The sequence below is a fragment of the Eptesicus fuscus genome, chromosome 22 (genome assembly GCF_027574615.1).
Source record: "Eptesicus fuscus isolate TK198812 chromosome 22, DD_ASM_mEF_20220401, whole genome shotgun sequence".
Taxonomy (NCBI): domain Eukaryota; kingdom Metazoa; phylum Chordata; class Mammalia; order Chiroptera; family Vespertilionidae; genus Eptesicus; species Eptesicus fuscus.
This window is the reverse complement of record NC_072494.1, coordinates 28,204,258-28,223,189: the sequence shown is the minus strand read 5'-3', so window position 1 is coordinate 28,223,189 and position 18,932 is coordinate 28,204,258. Positions and strand designations below refer to the sequence as shown.

Here is an 18,932-nt window from a genome sequence, read left to right as displayed (position 1 = left end):
GAAGAACCAAGACGGACGACCGTGCCTGTCTTAAATGCATTACATCAGGATACTAATAGGATATTACACATGATAGTCATATTGACGAAAGACCTGATGAGGCAAATAACAATATACATACCAACTATGAACTCAGAACAGAATAATTACATCAAAAAGTAAATAATTATCATTGCCATTTCCTTCTCAGACATACTCACAGGGAAATTAAGGTCGGAGGGGTCATTTTGAGACCAACAGGCAAGGTCTTTACTCATGCATGCAAATTCTGTGCTACAATTAGGTTTTAAATGGTTTTTCCTGACAACTGGACAATGTTAGGGAGATAGGAATATTGCCCATAGAACACCTGTAAAATAGTGCTCAGTACTCTCGCAGGGCTTTCTCTATGCAGTTTACTGCTCTCGGTGCCTAGCACGCCATCTAAATATCACAGCAGCTCTATGACATGGGAACCGCCATTACTGTCTTATAGGAGACTGCCCTGAGGCTGCCCAGAGAGCAGGGCCAGGATCTGAGCACAAAGATTTAACACTGGAGACCACGTGCCTCGTCACTGTGCCAGTTCTGAGAAAGATGACAGAAGTCATTGGCAGTTCTCTGAGGTTAAATATTAAGGTGTTGGAAAATGAGAGAGAGAAATATTGCCATTTAGAAATTGGATCTTGTTGACTTCTTGCTATTATTGTTGTAGATATGCCATGGAAATATGCAGTAAGGATGAATACACTGGTGCCCTGTTTCTCCACTGAGCCTGGGAAGCTTTAAGTGTGTCATCTCATTGTTTTACCCTCGATTTTCTCAATAAGAGACTGGAAGAAGCCGCGCTTGTCTGCATCAGGTAAATGAGACCTATTGAGATGGTTACGTAGATATTGGTGGTGAATATTTGCAAGAGAATTAATTATCAAAATTATTTTGGAAAACAGTTACTTTCTATAGAACTACCCAATACTAGTCTTCCTTCCTTCCTTCCTTTCTTTCTTTCTTTCTTTCTTTCTTTCTTTCTTTCTTTCTTTCTTTCTTTCTTTCTTTCTTTCCACCTACCATAATTATTCATCATTATCATTATCATCATCCCGCAGTCATCATCATCCTTGCCCCCCCCCCCCCCCCCGCCCCACGCCCACCAAATTTTGAGACAACTGCTTGGAATGCTATACTTCAGGAAGAAGTCAATTTTTACCTTAGATATTAATTAATACAATTAACAAGGGCTTATTGTGTATGTAGTCCATGTAAAACCTTGCCTCAGATGCTTTGTAATAGAACTTTAAAAATGTTCTTTCAAGAGCTTGCAGTTTCTTGGGTTAATAAATCAGACACACAATTGTAATCCAAGGCCCTCTGGGATAAGTCCTCTTAAAAGTGCAGAATTGTATATGAATTCATAGGTTATTTCCAAGTGGGAATTAGGGGTAGGGAGGAGGGAAATCTGCGGATGAGCATTAAGATGGGGGCTTTCGAACTGAGTTTTGTGAGAAGAATCAGTTGTCTGTGTTCATGTAAATCTATGATGTAACAGCTCTGCCAAATTTCTCTTAAATATGGAATGGTTATTTTCTGCTGTGCTAGGTGATCAGTATAGCACAGCTGGAACCTCAGCTCTATTGCTTAGTCACTGCGTGATCTTGGCCAAATGGCTATGCTTCTGTTTTCTCACATGTGAAATGAGGATGATGGTACCATTGACCTCAGAGGTTACTCTGAGGATGAAATGAATAGATATGGGCAAAGCAATCAAAGCAATGCTGGCACTGTGTAGAAGTTAGCTACAAGATTATTATTTGAGTGGGGGTGGCAAATTCTAATCAATGGTATATATTATATATATTAGGATGAGTAGGTCTTAAGGCAAGAATCATATTGTAGGTTTCACATTCCTTTGTGTTTTGTTTGGAGGAAAGTGTGATTTTAGTTTGGACTTTAAATCACTGTTATGTCTTATTTATAAGGCATATTTATAGGCCAGATATAGAATGATAATACTTTTGAGAACTCATGTGCATTAAATGTTGAATTCTCTACTTTGCTTTAGATGTCTTATGTTTTAGTAAGACTAAGGGAGCACATATATTGTCCCCCAATATTGCCTATAGGAAGTGGATAAAGAACTAGAGATAAAACAGAGCAGAACCTATTGAAAATTAATTGGTCCTACAAGAGGATTAAAAGTCATCATTTTGTGCCCCACATGTTTATGTAGCAAAGAAGCCTTTTATGCTTGGTCTTCCCAGAGACTAAAAACTGTTATCAACACTAGAAAATAATGGGACTGATTTCTATAGGAAACTTCTCATTAGCAGTTAGTTATCCATCACTCAGCCCATCCAATACTGTTAAGCCAGGTGAAAGAGAAAGTCCTTCATTTCCAGTCTCCTATTCCAGAAGCTTGTTGATTTATTTTTATAGGGCTGCTTAGATTTTTCTAGTAAAAAGCCACTTAAAAAATCTTGCCTAAATGCATTCAGGTGCATGCTAATTGGTTTTCTTCCTTCTATGGAAATTTGCACAACAAGAGGAACAGCTGGAGACAAAGTTTATTAACTAATTGGAAATCTTGGGAGCTACTTGGAAAAGAACAGAAGGGGAAACTTGCATGATATGAAATAAGACGAGTGCTCTTCTTGACAATGAGATATAATATTATTCCATTTGCCCATTGACTACTTCCTCTATGAAGCTTCTGGCTCAGAAATAGACTGGAAATCAGATTAAATCCTGCATGATGCTCCAGAATGGTAAATGTATGTATCTCTTGGTATTTGATATTTGCGGGCTGATACTGCTGTGTTACAGATTTCAGAACTCTCTGCTTCAAGTGACAGTCACTCACCTCAAAATAGTTTAAGCAAAAAAGGGAATTTATTTAACTGGGAATTTCAAGTGTGGTTCTAACTTCAGGCAGACCAGGAACTCAGGTAATGTTTGGGTTCTATCTTCCTATACCTTGTAACCCTCCTTCCTTTTGTGGACTGGATGCACGTTCTGGCTAGTTTTCTATGTGGCAGGAAAGATGGCCCTCACAACCCCAAGCTTAAATCCTATGGTTTGAGATTTAAAAGGAAAAGGAATCCCTCCTCCTAAAATATATATTATTTCTGAGAGAAGACCTCTCCTGATTGAGCTTGCTTATGTCAAAAGTCCCCCCTCTCACATACGATAAAAATCTTCTCAAACTTTAACATATATACTAGTACATATTGTGCTTATTACTTGATGCCTTGTTAAAATGCAGATTCTAATTAAGCCCACTTTTACATTTGTTATATGGATAACTTAACTTTCAAGGCCAGGAATCAATACAATGTGATTCGTACCAATTAAATAAACAGAAATCAATGAACTGTACGAGACTGTTACTTTATAAAAGAAAATGCACATGCTTGGCCAGTGTGGCTCAATGGTTCAGTGTTGACCTATGAACTGGGAAGTCAAAGTTCGATTCCGTCAGGGCACATGCCTGGGTTTTGGGCTCAATCCCCACTAGGGGGCATGCAAGAGGCAGCTGATCCATGAGTCTCTCTCATTGTGTTTCTATCTCTTTCTCCCTCTCCCTTCCTCTCTGAAATCTGTCCAGACACTTCCCCAGAATTATTTAATTAGAATTCCCAGAGATGGTTCCAGGCATAGGTATATTCCATAACTGTCCAAATAATGCTGATGAACCACCTGGATTAAGAACTACCCCAGTAGAAAAAGACCCACAGGCAAATATTATGAGTTTCTCCATAGAGCTATAGCAGTTACAACAGTCTGACAATAATGCAGGGACCACATGGGCATGCCACCCAGGCTCTGCCACTCAGTGGCACTCAGGGCAGACTTGAACTCTGAAGCTAGTGACAAAAGGCAGAAGGGCAATGGTGTTGGTGATGGAAATGTTTGCCGTAACATCAAGTTCAAGAGGAGCAAGTTTACTGCTTGGCAGCACCAGCAATTCCCTCCCCAGACCAGTTCTGCTGTATAATTTTGGATGTTTTTCCTGGAAGATTACCTGGAGCTAGGAATTCTGTGAGCTGCCCTATATCCTTAAGCAAACACACACGCTCCTGCTTGTGCTTGCTCACTCAGAGTCAGCTTCTGTTACTGCAGCTACGAATTCTCCCATTTTGCAACGGTTTCAGCTCTCCCTTTCCCAGCAGAATGTGCAAGATCAGGATCTATGTTTAGAAGCATATCAACTTTAGAAACAAACGAGGCAAGACATCCTTGTTCAGTCTAAGGCAAACGTCCCTCTTCAGAAGTTCATGAAGATGATTTAATCAGAAACTGCAGCTAAGGAGAGTTGGTAAATGAGGCGGATTGCTTTTACATTTTCAAAGTGACCTTCAATCTCTGTGTACCTGATTTTTTTTTCTGATGGTGACTCCTGTTTTTTGTACCTCAGCCCAATATTAGTTTTCTTGAATAATTATTCATGTAACTGTTTAATGCCTGCCTCCCTGGGAGGCTGTAAGAAGTGCTTGTCTTGTTCACTCTGATATTTCTGTACTTAGCACATAATAAGTGAGTGATAAAAATATTCGAAGTTAAATGGGAAAAAAATGAATGAATAGAATATGGTAAATGCAATTTTGGGGGGGTTTCAAATTTTTAAAATAATTTTGTTCTTCAACTACTATTTACATTCAGTATTATTTTGTATTAATTTCATGGGGCACCAGGAGGTCATGGGGCAGCACCCGCAGGTCTAAATCAGGGTGGGGGTGTTCGGTCTTTCTGAGCTTCACGAGAATGATTCCTGACTACCTTGCTGTGAATGGCACAGCTCACATGGCAATGCAGCTTCACATACAGCTTGGGAAGCACATATGCGTCGAAGACACTCGCTTAAGAGATGTCCCTAATGGCTGTGGCCTCTACTATGTTTTGCATGACAAACTTCTTAATGGCTTTGTCCTTGGGCACGCACCGGGCACAGTTGGTGCAACAACTGTGTACAGCATAGTGGTTAGACAGTCATATACTTTACAAAGTATTCCCCCCAATATTTTCAGTCTCCACCTGGGACCACACCTAGTTATTACAGTATTACTGACTATATTCCCTATGACTATTTTGTCACTACCCCCAAATTAAATTTTACTATACTATTGACAACTACTTTGTTTCCTTTTTTCCATGAAATGGCCAGATTGAAGAACTGCTAAGTTCTTTGGTGTGTAGACATTAGTAGTATTGACCAATATTAAAAATGTCTGAAAAATCAGTTAGTAAAATGATCATTTTAGTCTGAGTATTTTTAAATGTAAAGAAACACTTTAAAGTATAACGTATCTGACATGATTGATTAGGAGTGAAGAAGTACATATTCTATTTTCATATCTCCCAACCAACAAAACGACTTTAGATTTACAGATAGGTTTAAAGTTCTCATTTAAAATTCAATTGTTTCACAATTTTAAAAAATTGCAAACCCTTAAAATGGATTTTCTTTAAGAAAGTCATTAAATCTTCCATATTTGAAGAGCAGATTAATCACCAGAGCTTTCTTCTAGACATCTACCTGGCAGTATCTGCTCTAATACATGTTTCTTTCCTTAAAAATCCTTTTCAGTCTTTCCTTAAAAATCCTTCTTTTTCAGTCTTTAAGTAAAATTACCACTTCCTCCCACGACCTTTTCAATTAAACAATTCATCTACCTAGACACTGTTTATTTCTTCCTCTTCTAGATTAATAGTTATTTGAATTTTTACCTCAAAAGCATTTCTTGATTTAAAAATATTTTCATTGGTTTTAGAGAGAGAGGAGGGGAGAGGGAGAGAACAAAAAACATGGATGCCGGAGCGCAACGTTGATCAGCTGCTTCCTGAATGCCCCCAACTGGGGATCAAGTCCACAACCCATGTCTTGACCTGGAATCGAACTGACAACACTTTGGAACCTGACCAACTGAGCCACACCCACCAGGAAGTACAATCTCCATTTATTTCCCCCTCAGAGAACTTTTCTTCACTCCTTAAGGACTTAGCTCCTTACATGGGCTTTGGTGGAGGTCATGGGGCAGCACCCGCAGGTCTAAATCAGGGTGGGGGTGTTCGGTCTTTCTGAGCTTCACGAGAATGATTCCTGACTACCTTGCTGTGAATGGCACAGCTCACACGGCAATGCAGCTTCACATACAGCTTGGGAAGCACATATGCGTCGAAGACACTCGCTTAGGAGATGTCCCTAACGGCTGTGGCCTCTACTATGTTTCGCATGACAAACTCCTTAATGGCTTTGTCCTTGGGCACGCACCGGGCACAGTTGGTGCAACAAATAGGCTGCACATGGCCGCGGCCTTTTTTGGCATGACTGTTATTCCTTCTTTTCTTGGTCATCTTGGAAACAAGGACCCGAGAGACCAGGGACTTGATATTTTTGGTGAAAGTGAAATCTGAAGTAAAATCTGCACTGGACTTCCATGATGGATGTCTTACTTTGCTGGCATTGAAAGGAATGTGTGGGGGTGGAGGTGGTGGTGAGAATGAATGAGGTGGGTCAACCTTTTTTGAGTATCTCTGTAGAGAGGCTGACTTCCATGTGACCTCTCTAGATCTGATTTCCTCATTTTTGCTCTTTCTACCCTCCAATCCATATTTTTTAATACTTCCAGCCCCTGCCTGAATAAATGACCCTTACCCCATTCCCAGGGGAAAAAGGTATGTGGAGCTTTCTCCATTCTTCTTGACCTGTTATTATGGCATAAATTCTATGTATTAGCTTGCTAGGGCTGCTATAACAAACTAGTAGGTGGCCTTAACCAACAGAAATAATTTTTCTCACAAATTTGGAGGCTAGAAATCCAAGAGCAAGATGTCAGCATGGTTGATGATATCTGAGGCTTTTCTTCTTGGCTTGTAGATAGCAATCTTCTCCTTCTTTGTTAAAGTAGTCTTTCCGTTGTGCTTGTCTGTATCCTAATCTCTTCTTATAAGGGCACCAGTTATATTGGATTAGGTTTATCCTAATGACTTTATTCAGCCTTAATTACCTCTGTATCTCCAAATACAGTCACATTCTGGGTTACTGGGGTTTAGGGCTTCAACATATGAATTTTGGGGTGATACAGCTTAGTGCATAATACTGTATATCTTGCTTCTTTGCACTCCAAGAGCCTATTTGTGAGTTGTAAGAACATAAGAACATTTGTTGTTTCTTCTTCGTTGTCTTCATTCTAGAACAATGCCAGTTTTCCTCAAGGAAATGATTGAGCAATAATGTTATGTATGAAGAGAAGCACATGGATTTTAAAACAGTATTTCACTGCTTCTACACTTTGCCAGGAACCATGCTGAGCACTTGCTACAATTACTGTCAACAGAAGCAGACCTGCAGAGGGTGTGGGTCGGGTGCCGTTACTCAGCCATTGGTAGTAGTGACAGCACTGAGAGGCAGGAATGTTTGTGTCTAAAACCCACGATCTAATTAAGATGACTTTTCAACTTAATTTGGCCTAAACTGTTTCAGTGTATGTATATACTACTAATAATTCGTACAGCTTATAGTTAATGGAGGAAGAATGTAGAAAGAGTGAAATGGTGGACCACTCTGAAGTTGGCCTGGTACTAACTACTGGAGGCCAAGGTAGGTTCCTCTTACTGCCATCGAGTACTCAGTGAAGGATTAACGAACCTGTGTTCCTGCCCTGAGGGTCTAAGACCTTCTCTAGGGCAGGATGGGAGGGGGAGTTTCTCTGCTACCCCAATTAGAGCAGAGCTCAGGCCACTCAGGTCTCTAGGTTTTAGCCCATCCCTGGGGGAAGAGGACCAGTTCCTTTGTACCCCAAAGTCACTTTGTGGCCCTTGGTTATGGTACTCCTTACAAAACAATGCCAAGAAATGACAGAGCTAGTAGGGATAGGAAAGAATTTCAATGGATGTAGATTCCCCCCCCCCCACATTTAAGGGATAATTTTATCTGCAGAAAGGCAAATAACCAATCTAATAATTCTGATGATTATAATCATAATGACAATGAAATGGTGGAAATTATTACCATGTGCTATGTTGTAAGCAGTGCATATAATTCTATTAGTGAGCAAAAAAAAAAATGATCTTGACAAACCCATTGAAATGGAATAAATCACAAAATTAATTAAATCTATTTGTCATTATTCCTGGCATATTTTATTTTTAGATTTTATTTATACCAAAATAAAAAATAAGTTTATTTATGACACAGTAAGTTAGTTATGTGAACTCCAAGTCATATAAATTACTGTCTTCAGGAGTAATGCAGAAAATGTCTTTTGCCATTTTATTATTTTCTTATTAATAATTAAATTTTAACTGAGAGTTTGGAAAGAACACATTAATGCAGTGGTTATTTTCTAGACCAGAGGCTACAGTGAGAGGACCATAAACTGAGAGTAAATAGAATCATGTAGGGTGAAATTGGGAGAATGTGGGAGTGATCTGAGCCTGGGGATTCTGAACCATGAGCTCAAGGTTCTGAGACTATTAAGGAGAGGTTGAAGGTTTAGGCTTATGTAACAACAGAAAAGGAGAGAGGTCTGTAAAAAGAATATTATTCAGGAATAATACGTGTTCACCATCTCCAATAGAGATGAATTAGAGATGCATTTACATTTCAGGTTTTAATCAATTTCTTCAACCTTAAAATTGCAAAATCCAGATAAAAATTAATAAAGGAAGACAATTCATTAATTCATTTAACCAATGTTTGTTGAACAGACATATAAGCCAATGTGTAGGCATTGGACATGCCTCAATAGATAAGAGAGATAATCATTAGCTTATCTATCTTAAAGTGTTATAGAAATTATATTATACTAGAGGCCTGGTACACGAAATTCGTGCATGGGGTGTTGTTGCTCAGCCCAGCCTGCACCCTCTACAATCTGGGACCCCTCGAGAGATGTTCAACTGCCCTAAACGGGCAGTTGGACATCCCTCTCACAATCCAGGACTGCTGGCTCTCAACCACTCACCTGCCTACCTTCCTGATTGCTCCTAATCGCTTCTGCCTGCCAGCCTGATCACCCCCTAACCACTCCCCTGCCAGTCTGATTGATGTCTAACTGCTCCCCTGCCAGCCTGTTTGCCCCCAACTTCCCTCCTCTGCCAGCCTGGTCACCCCTAACTACCCTCCCCTGCAGGCTTGATCGCCCCCAACTGCCCTCCCTTGCAGGCCTGGTCCCTCCCAACTGCCCTCCCCTGCCTGCCATCTTCTGGTGGCCATCTGTGTCCACATGGGGGCAGGATCTTTGACCTCATGGGTGCAGCCATCTTGTGTGTTGGAGTGATGGTTAATCTGCATATTACTCTTTTATTAGATAGGATAGAGGCCTGGTGCATGGGTGGGGGCCAGCTGGTTTGCCCTGAAGGATGTCCTGGATCAGGGTGGGGGTTCACTTGGGGCATGGGGCGGCCTGGGCGAGGGGCCTGTGGTGGTTTGCAGGCCAGCCATGCCCCCCAGCAACCCAAGCGGAGGCCCTGGTATTTGGAATTTATTTATCTTCTACAATTGAAACTTTGTAGCCTGGAGTGGAGCCAAGCCTTCTGCTTGCTCCATGGCGGCAGCCATTTCTATTGGAATTTATTTACCTTCTATAATTGAAACTTTGTAGCCTTAAGCGGAGGCCTGGGCCAGCCAGGGTGTGTGGAAAGCTTGGCTTCCTCCATTGCCAGGGAAACCCAAGCCTCCCTCCTGCTCTCTCTGTGGCTTCAGCCTTCTTGGTTGGGTTTATTTGCATATTTGCTCCTGATTGGCTGGTGGGCGTGGCTGGTGGGCGTAGCAGAGTGATGGTTAATTTGCATATTACTCTTTTATTAGATAGGATCCTTTTGTTTGGTAAAGAGGAATTTGTGGAGTAATTCTTAATTCATCAGAGCCCTCCCTCTTCTATATTCAGTTTATAAAGATGCTAATTCTGGTTCAGTGGGGGTGTGAAGATGTTAACTATCATTAATGACTAGTGTGTGTAAACCATAAAGTTGGAAGCTATTTGTATTGGTTGAACAATATATTGGCCAAGTTTACCTCTTAGAACTGCAGATGATCATGAGAGAGAAGTTGCTAGTTGAAAATGTTAAACATAAAGTGGAAGATGATAACATACCTTTTAAAACTACCTACCAAGGCAGGTAGACAGAAAAGATGGGTGCAATTGGGCACATGGGTAAGTGAAGAGCACTGAAGCTCACCCTAGACACAGGGTCTGATCACTGGACGTCAGAAGTGAGAAAAGAAGTTGAGGCAGCCTCCTTAGCATGGAACAGCTCCATGGTCTGCTCCCACTCAGAATCCGTGAGGAGCAAGTCTTCTATTCCTCATCTAGATGGATCTCAGAAACTGCTCCGCTGTGACCTGTGCTGCCACCTTTAGCGGTTTCTAGCCGTTCACAATTTTAAAGTCCAAGCTCTATTGTGTACTCCAGGTAATAAGAGGGAAGGAAGAAGGCAAAGGTGTCAGCTTTTTTCTCCTAAACAGCTTTGGAACCAACTCCCCTTTATGAAGGAAAAAGGAACTTTAATTGGAGTTTTGAAGTATAAATCCAACTCACCTCACTTGCTACAATACTGCCTCATTACCGGAGTTTCCTGTCCCAACTATTCCAAGGCCTCCTGGATGGCAAATTCCCTGCTGGTATTTTGGCCTCTAGTGTACCAGACTAGTAATTATATTTTATTCACTTATTAATTCAATTGAAATTCAAAAACATTTATTAGGCAACTATGTTCATTACTGACAGTGGGTAGTTAAATAAATATAGTCCCTGATTTTAATTAAGGAGCCTAACAGATGAACTAGTAGGTGGCATAGAGTGATACAAAGGTATGATAAAAAATATCTAGAGGATAAAATGGAGGCACATGAAAGAATAATCAGATGCCATAGTTGAAATGATCTTTGGGTGAGCTTGAAAGTCCCCTTGGTCAACCTCAGTGGCCATTGAGTCCTGGCTCTAGCAAGTTCAGGCCAGGCTTGCTCCCCATGACAAAGTCCCTTGGCCTCTTGGATTGATTGTTCCTGTCTCCAATATAGCAAAGAAACACCACTGCAAAGTGTTTGGTTATCTTTACCTTGATGCTTTAATTAACCAGGTTTTTGATGATCTATCATAATCTCAAATTAAGTGCCAAAAAAGTAACACAGTAGAATGGGAAGGATTTTTTTTCTCTCCTCAGAATTCATTGAAGATTGAAAACTATGAAAAGACAGCTTAGATCTGGCTTTGTTGTGTGCTTAGACATCATCAATTTGGGAATAGGGATGCCTCACTGCTATTTAAAAGCAGAAACAGAAACCTCACCTGCTACTTGCGTTTTAAGAAACGGGCATTCAACATGTTTTGAGGAATTGACATATGGCTTCATTTTCAGCATTTCAGCAGCTGTGCTTCTAAGGGTTGTCTGGGGATATAGACAGCCACAGTGGCTTTATGGCTATAGTTTTATAAAAAAGTATTGACTACCAGTATTATAGGACATGTGATTCTATGGTTATGGGAAAGAAAGTCATCAGACCTTGAGATTGGGAAGTGGGTCATATTTTCAAATATCGAATGCTTTTTCCCTGGCTTGGCAAAGCTTTTAGAAAGATAAAACTAAGGTTGTTACAAATAGACAAATGGTTGTCAGTGACCTAGCAATAAAAAGTTTTAGGTTAAGAGCAAACTCATGTTGAAAATTTGTCTTACTGTTTCCTCAGTAGGCAAGTTTTCCAAGGATAGGCACTGTTGGCTGTTTTAGGTTAGTTGGTTGCAAAATGTATTACTATTATTCAAATGCTATCATCTCATTTCACTCTCATGTGAACTGTTTAGTAGATGATGGATTCAAATGTAAATGAAATTAGGTGGCTTTTTAGTCTCAGAAAGGCGGCAAGGGGCAGAACTGAGACCTGAGCACACCAAATGCATGTGATTTCCATTATATCCCTCTACACTTGTGCAATAAATGATGAAAACTTTTTAGCATTTTTGTCCCCCGTTGTACCAAATATCACTCTAGGAGGGGACGGCTTGATTTCCTCAATTTTGGCACTATTCTCTAGGGTTGTAAAGGTGACTATACCAAACAAAAGCCAAAATCTGAAACTATAAAACCCCACTGACCAACATATTGCTTAGAAGAAAGTACTCTCAAAAACTGTGAAGGGTTGGATTTTACCTATTTGCAAGCTCTGAAGTTAGCCTGCCATGATTTCATAGAGCCTTGTGGAAGACATGGAATTCTCAAAGCCATGGCAATGGCTGGAGCATCAGCATTTTTTGTGCCATTTCTCCAAGCCTCAGTTCCTATGGGGTGATACTGAGGGGGCCAGGTAATACCTGCAGGTGCAATGGGTACATTTTAGGAGGGAACCTTGAACATAGAAAACTCAATTCTATTTTTTTATTTTATTATTATTTTTATCCTTACCCGAGGAGTGGATTGACCCTGTACCCAGGTACGTGCCCTGACTGGGAATTGAACCTGTGACCTTCTGGTACACAGGATGATACTCCAACCCATTGAGCCACATCAACTGGGTGAAAATTCATATCTTTTATAGTGGGTAGTGGGCATGCCTGCCTTTTACTCCAGAGGGAGACACTACTTCTATCTTACCAAACTGTTTCCTACACAAACATCCTTAAAATGTAGTCCAGAGTGAAGGGCAGGTAAGCAGCTTGCAAGGTGCTAGATAAACAAGAGGTCCATGAGAACTGTACCCCCAATACATACTCAACTCCTTTATGTGTTAAGGAGTTCTGCACCCAATTCCCATGTGTAGGGAGGGAGGTTTCCCCAAACTATCCAACAAACAAGTCTCCGACACCAACTGCGTGTCTTACAAGTCAACCCAATTCTGATGCTATCTACCTGGAGATCGCATCGAATTCCGCAGGCTAAGGGCTCGGTCCCACAAGACTGGTGTGGCTATTACGAATTCCAGCAGAATACCTCTCTGGTTTTCTCAATTCAAAAATATAAATTATTGTATCTATTTTATCTTGCCAAGAAATGGACTTACATTTGTCATTTGTTTTGGAAACACATCTAAGCCACCTCCCATTTAACATTAGGGAGTTCTTTGCCTTTTTTTTTGGTTGTTTTTGTTGTTGTTAATCCTCACCTGAGGCTATTTTTCCATTGATTTTTAGAGAGAGTGAAAGGAGAGGGAGAGACAGAGAGAAAAATCTATGTGAGAGAGACACATTGATTGGTTGCCTCCTGCATGCACCATGACCAGGGCTGGGGAACCTGCAACCAAGGTACGTGCCCTTGACTGGAATTGAATCCGGGACCCTTCAGTCCACAGGCTGACGCTCTATCCACTGAGCCAAACCGGCTAGGGTGGTAGTTCTTTACCTTTGATTTTGGTGGGTGGCAAAGATTTCCATCCCCTAGAATTGACTTTTATTTTTGCTTTTAAGGACTTTCTAGCTTCCCTAAAACTACAAAGAACAATAAGCTATTAAAATGTCCTTAACAACTTGTTTTACAGAAAAATGAGGGATAATTTGTCTATTTAGAGCCCCAGGCTTAGTGTCAGGAGGCTCTGATTTCTCTCCCCTCACTTGCCTACTCCCCAGCTGTATGACAATCAGATGAATGCTTGTACCCTCCTTGCCTCAGTTTCCCTACCTATGAGAATGGTAATAAGACCTGCTGCTCAGGGCTGTTTTGAGGACAGGAAACCAAATAACATGTTTACAAGAGCCTCTCCATAGAGACTGACTCAGGGGTTCTCCCAATGGGGGAGTGAATTGATTTTGATTCTAAAATTAATTCTAAATAATTAAAAATTAACTATAGGCCAAAGACATTATAGGGTAAAAGGGAGAAGTATTAGATTCTTCTCTATTGCAATTAATGTAGATTTTCAGGAAATTGCTCTTTTTGTTATTGGCATTTTCTTATAATTTTAGTCAATGAACCCAAATAAATCTTTTTTAAAAAATAGGAGTTGCGGAAATGGGGCTAAAAGGGGAGAAGATTCAGATTTGGATGAACAGGGCCTACATAGGCCTCAGTTTGCTTCTTAGGGGTGCGAGAGAAGGCAGTGTGGGAAATGTGGGGCAACCTAGAACAGTGGTCGGCAAACCTCGGCTCGAGCTGCAGTTTGCCGCTCTGTTGACTAATGAGTTTGCCGACCACTGGACTAGACTAAATGTTACCGTGTGGTTGGAAGCTGTGAGGATTCGGCAATTGTGGCATATTGTGTGCAAAGAGGTAAAGGGTAGTAGAGAAAGCCCCACCTTATGTCTTTGTTTCCTGCTCCTGGGCAGCAGCACTGGAAATGCAATCACTGAAGATTGCCCCGTTTTCACTTCTGATCCTAAGGGTGTGCAATGCTCAGAGCAGCATGCACTGAAGTCCCCTTTTCCATCTTCTCTCCCACGATCTCACAGGAATAATTTGCTGCTGTCCGAGGCCTTGCCAAAGCGCAGAGTCTAAACCTGCACATACACCAAGGAGGAGGGAGTACAGGTGCAAGTTGAGAGCTGATAGCATCTTTAAAAACCTGCCTCCCTTTATTATGTCTTTTAGACTCCACATAGAAGTGAAATCATATGGCATTTGTCTTTCTCTCTCTGACTTATTTCACTCAGCACAATACCCTCTAGGTTCATCCATGTTGTTGCAGATGCACGATTTCATTCTTTTTTTTTTTATGGCTGAGTCGTATTCCATTGTGTACAAGCAGAACAGAAACAGACTCATAGATGCAGAGAACATTTTGACAGTTTCTAGATGGGGGGTTGGGGGGTAGATGAAAAAGGTGAAGGAATTAAGAAGTACAAATTGGTAGTTACAAAACAGTCACGGGGATGTAAAGTACAGCGTAAGGAATATAGTCAATAATATTGGAATAACAATGGTGTTATGGTGTCAGGTGGGGACTAGATTTATCAGGGTGATCACTTGGTAAGTTATATAAATGTCTGATCACTGAGTTGTACACCTGAAATTAATATTGTGTATCAATTGTACTTGAAAAATAAAAATAATGTTTTATACAGAAAGGAAGGAAGGAAGGAAGGAAGGAAGGAAGGAAGGAAGGAAGGAAGAAAGAAAGAAAGAAAGAAAGAAAGAAAGAAAGAAAGAAAGAAAGAAAGAAAGAAAGAAAGAAAGAAAGACTAGTAGAAAGAAGAAAACCTGCCTCCTTAGAGTTGGAAGGGTTGAGAGACCCGAGTGTTACATAGCGCATCTCGGAGAAGGGGGTTTGCTTGTGCTTCGCTGTGTGGCCCGAGCTGTTTGTAGGATGTACCACTGTGCGATGTTGGTCTGGAGCCTCTGCTTGACAAGGGCTGGTTCCCAGTGACCATTGCCACCTGCTCGATGTGGTTAGTGCTGCCTCCCAGGGTTCTGAGACAGCTTTGTCACCGCAGTGCACCTTTAAGTCCTTCAGTTTGCCTGCCACCACTTGTTCAGGCTGTTCCATTTCCCTGACAATCTCCTGTCAGAACTATTCTGCTGGGGAATGAGGTTCTTCATCTCCTGCCTGGAATACTAATAAAGGCAAAGTGGTTAAAGAACCTCAAGGGAAGTCTTGTCACAGCATCTGGTACCAACCTTGAGAGCTGTAGTTAGTACCCTAGGTGAACGTGCTGCAAAGGTGTTTACCATTGACTGCGACCCGACTCGACTAGCTTGTGGACTTGCTTGTGGAGGTGGCTTCGCTGGGCGTCCCTCACCAACACCAGGGGCCCTCAGAAGGACTTCTGGTTTTCAGTCCCCTGCTAGCTTGGTTCAGACACTTCTGACTATTTGGATGTCCACTCAGGGCCAAGGCAGCTAGTTGGCTTGTTCAAGGAGGAGAGACTCCATTTCTATGGCTGTAAGTTTGAACTGTTCTAACCCTCTTTCTCTCCGTGTGCCTCCTGGACAGTCTGTATTTCTTCCCCTTTAGCCAGATTCCCTTGCCTTATCAGCAGATCTGCTTCCATACAGGATTATAAATTTTAACTGGGCACTTGAAACTTTTTCACAAGCTGATACTGATTCTAATTTAGCTCCCACCAAGGCCTTTTCTGTTTCTCTTTCCAATTGTATTGATGCTCCCCTAAAAGAGACAACTTTACGAAAGGGGAAGACCACAGGCGTTTGGAATCTCCCAGGTCTGGTTTCAATTCCAAGCAATGTGGACTTGGAATTAATGAATGTTGCGAAGCCTCAGTCTTCTCATCTCAGAAATGGGGATAATATTTTCTATCTCACAGGATTACTTTGAGGATTTAAAAAATGATGGTTAGAAACCACTTGAGTCCTGGCCATGTAGCTCAGTTATTTACAGTGTCATCTTGATATTGTGGGTTTGGTTAGGGCACATACAAGAAGCATCCAATGAATGCATCAATAAGTGGAACAAAAAATTGATGTTTTCCTCTCTTTTTTTCTCTCTAAATCAATAAGTAAAAAAATAAAAAAAATCACTTGACATGTCACAGGCATTAAGTTTTCTTCTCTTCATGTTTGTAATGATTGCCACAATTAATCATCCTTGGAGATGATCTACCATCTGTTTTCTGTATGTGTCATGCAGAAGAAAATGGTGCTGAATTATATATAGAACAGCTACAACTCAGCAGCACTGTCTAGTTAAAAAGTGAATGAGACCTGTGAATTAACTAGAATTTTTCCATTCCTGTGCTTTTGCAGAACAAGATAAATGACAGAAGTTGGGCCATGATTGTCACATCAGCTGAAATAAACAGGGAGAATTTCATGGCATGCACAGAGGCTGATGTGTAGAGTGGTCTCAATTACATGTATATTATTGTACTACGGTCAACAGTGAAATGTTTTCATATTGACTCTCAACACATCTAGACCCTTAGTTACCAAAAAATACTATATTTATTATTGCCTGCCATGTTTGAATGAGCGAGGAGATTCTGATCAGAAAATTCCAGTTGATCCAAGTTTTGTTAAATAAATAGCCAATAAATGATAGTCGCCACTGCTTCATTTTAGCACTTGAAGATTGGTTGCCAGAGGTATATCCTGACTCTTTGATAATTAATTTCAAGATCACAGTAGCAAACATCCAGAAGCTTCTAATCAGAGATTAAGAGCTAATTATACCCAAGATCTCATAAGAAATTTTAGCTTCATTATACCTCAAACTATATATCTTTCTGATTTAAATGTCAAAGATTTGCTTATAACTTATAGTCATCTATAGTTAAAATATAAGTAACAGAAAGGTAATTGATGACAAGGTGCATTGGTACATTATCATTTCTGATTCAGAAGAGAGTCAACTTATTCATAAATTATGCATATATGCATAACCCATGAACACAGAAAATAGGGTTGTGAAGGCCTGGGGTGGGAGGTGGGGGTGAGATAAGAGAGGTCAATGGGGGGAAAAGGGGACATATGTAATATTTTCAACAATAAATATTTTTAAAAATATTCATAAATTATAATCACAAGTCTTATATTTTCTTAGATGCTTTCCAATGGATTGGCAAATTCATTAATGACACTAAAAGTCTGACTCAAGATTTAGTTTATTTGGTAGTAATTAGATTTGTATATAGAGTCTCACTGGAAAACATAAATTCCTAATACACTGTGATTCTTTTATTAGGCTGGTCCTAAAAGATAATCTATATATATAAAAGGCTAAGTGACTGTCCGACTGTCCATCCAACCGGTAGCTATGACATGCACTGACCATCAGGGGCAGACGCTCAACGCAGGAGCTGCTGAGCTGCGTTGACTTGGCAGCAGTGGTTCTTGGGTGATGCACCCTGGAACCAGAGAGGAGGAAGCCTGATTCCGGGGGGCGTCACCTGAGAACTGCCCTCTTGCAATCTGGGACCCTCTGGGTGATGTCGGAGAGCCGGTTTCAGCTCGATCCCTGCAGGCCAGGCTGAGGGATCCCACCTGCTGGAGGGACCCTGCTCACTCCGCAGGTGCCCTTCGAGCCGCAGCGCCGCCCCAGGTGCGGCCAGCCAGGGAGGACTGCGGGAGGTTGGCTCCAGGGTGTGTCCGGCCTGTCTTGCCCAGTCCTGCCCCACCAGCCACCTTCTAATTCATTTCCTTTCAATGTGCACAAATCCGTGCACTGGGCACTAGTACTTAGTAATCTATTCTGCTATAGGTTGATCTTGGTCATGGTGATTCATTTATATATCTCATTTTTTATTGTCCATAGCCAAGAAGTGTAATACTAACTTTAGTAAATATAATCTACAGGTGACATCAAAGTATATTTTGGTCACTTATGGAGTTGTGTGTATGTGTGTGCTTTTTGAAATGCCGTGTGCTACATCTAGGAACAGGAAAAGCTGGCTCCAATATTTGAAGACCAGAGCTGGTAGTGAGGAGTACTGATTTGTTGGCATAGGACACAAACTTAGTAGAAATTCAATAAAGACTAATTTTATTTCCTGTTTTTCTACTTTTCATGTTTTACCTCTATCCTTTTGTAGAGATAACATGTCTATGTATCAGGCCAAGGGAAGAAGGAAAGGAAGGAGAAAATGACAAGAACTGTATGTTCATTAACAACCAATGTCAAAATAGTGGAGGATTAACCAGCAATTACATACATTCCCAAGCCAAATTTTGCCAAGGAGATTCTACCAGCCTTTCACATAAAAACACTTCTGCCATTAATCCTCAAATACTGTAAAAGCCATTTGAGCCTAGAGTGTCTTGGAAATGTTTGGAGACAGAGAACATGACTGTACACAGATACTTGACTTAATGGAGCCTGCACACAGTCTTGTGACTTGTCCATAGACTTATCTAAAGGCAGGGATCTGAAAGTCAGTATCAAAATCAGCGAATTAGTTTAATCAAAGTGAATTCAGGATTCTAGCCCTCTCTGGCTTTTAAACACCCAGCTAGAGTCTTGTTTTGGTTAGGGTCTCATCCCAAATTCAGGTAGGCAATGAGGAACCAGAAACAGATTCTTAATAAAGAAGCCAAATCTGAAAAGCCACCATCTTGAAAGGTAGCAGATTAAATCTGAG

At 40.9% G+C, this 18,932-nt stretch overlaps 1 long non-coding RNA gene and 1 pseudogene across 1 annotated transcript; one reads left to right on the top strand and one right to left on the bottom strand.

The window, feature by feature from the left end:
• The first annotated feature begins 717 nt into the window (after positions 1 to 717).
• Positions 718 to 16,627, top strand: LOC129147913 (uncharacterized). Its single transcript, XR_008555134.1, has 3 exons — positions 718 to 841; positions 14,352 to 14,430; positions 16,603 to 16,627. It is a non-coding gene; the product is annotated as an uncharacterized LOC129147913 (long non-coding RNA).
• Positions 5,980 to 6,330, bottom strand: LOC103290039 (40S ribosomal protein S26-like; annotated as a pseudogene).
• Positions 16,628 to 18,932: the final 2,305 nt, after the last annotated feature.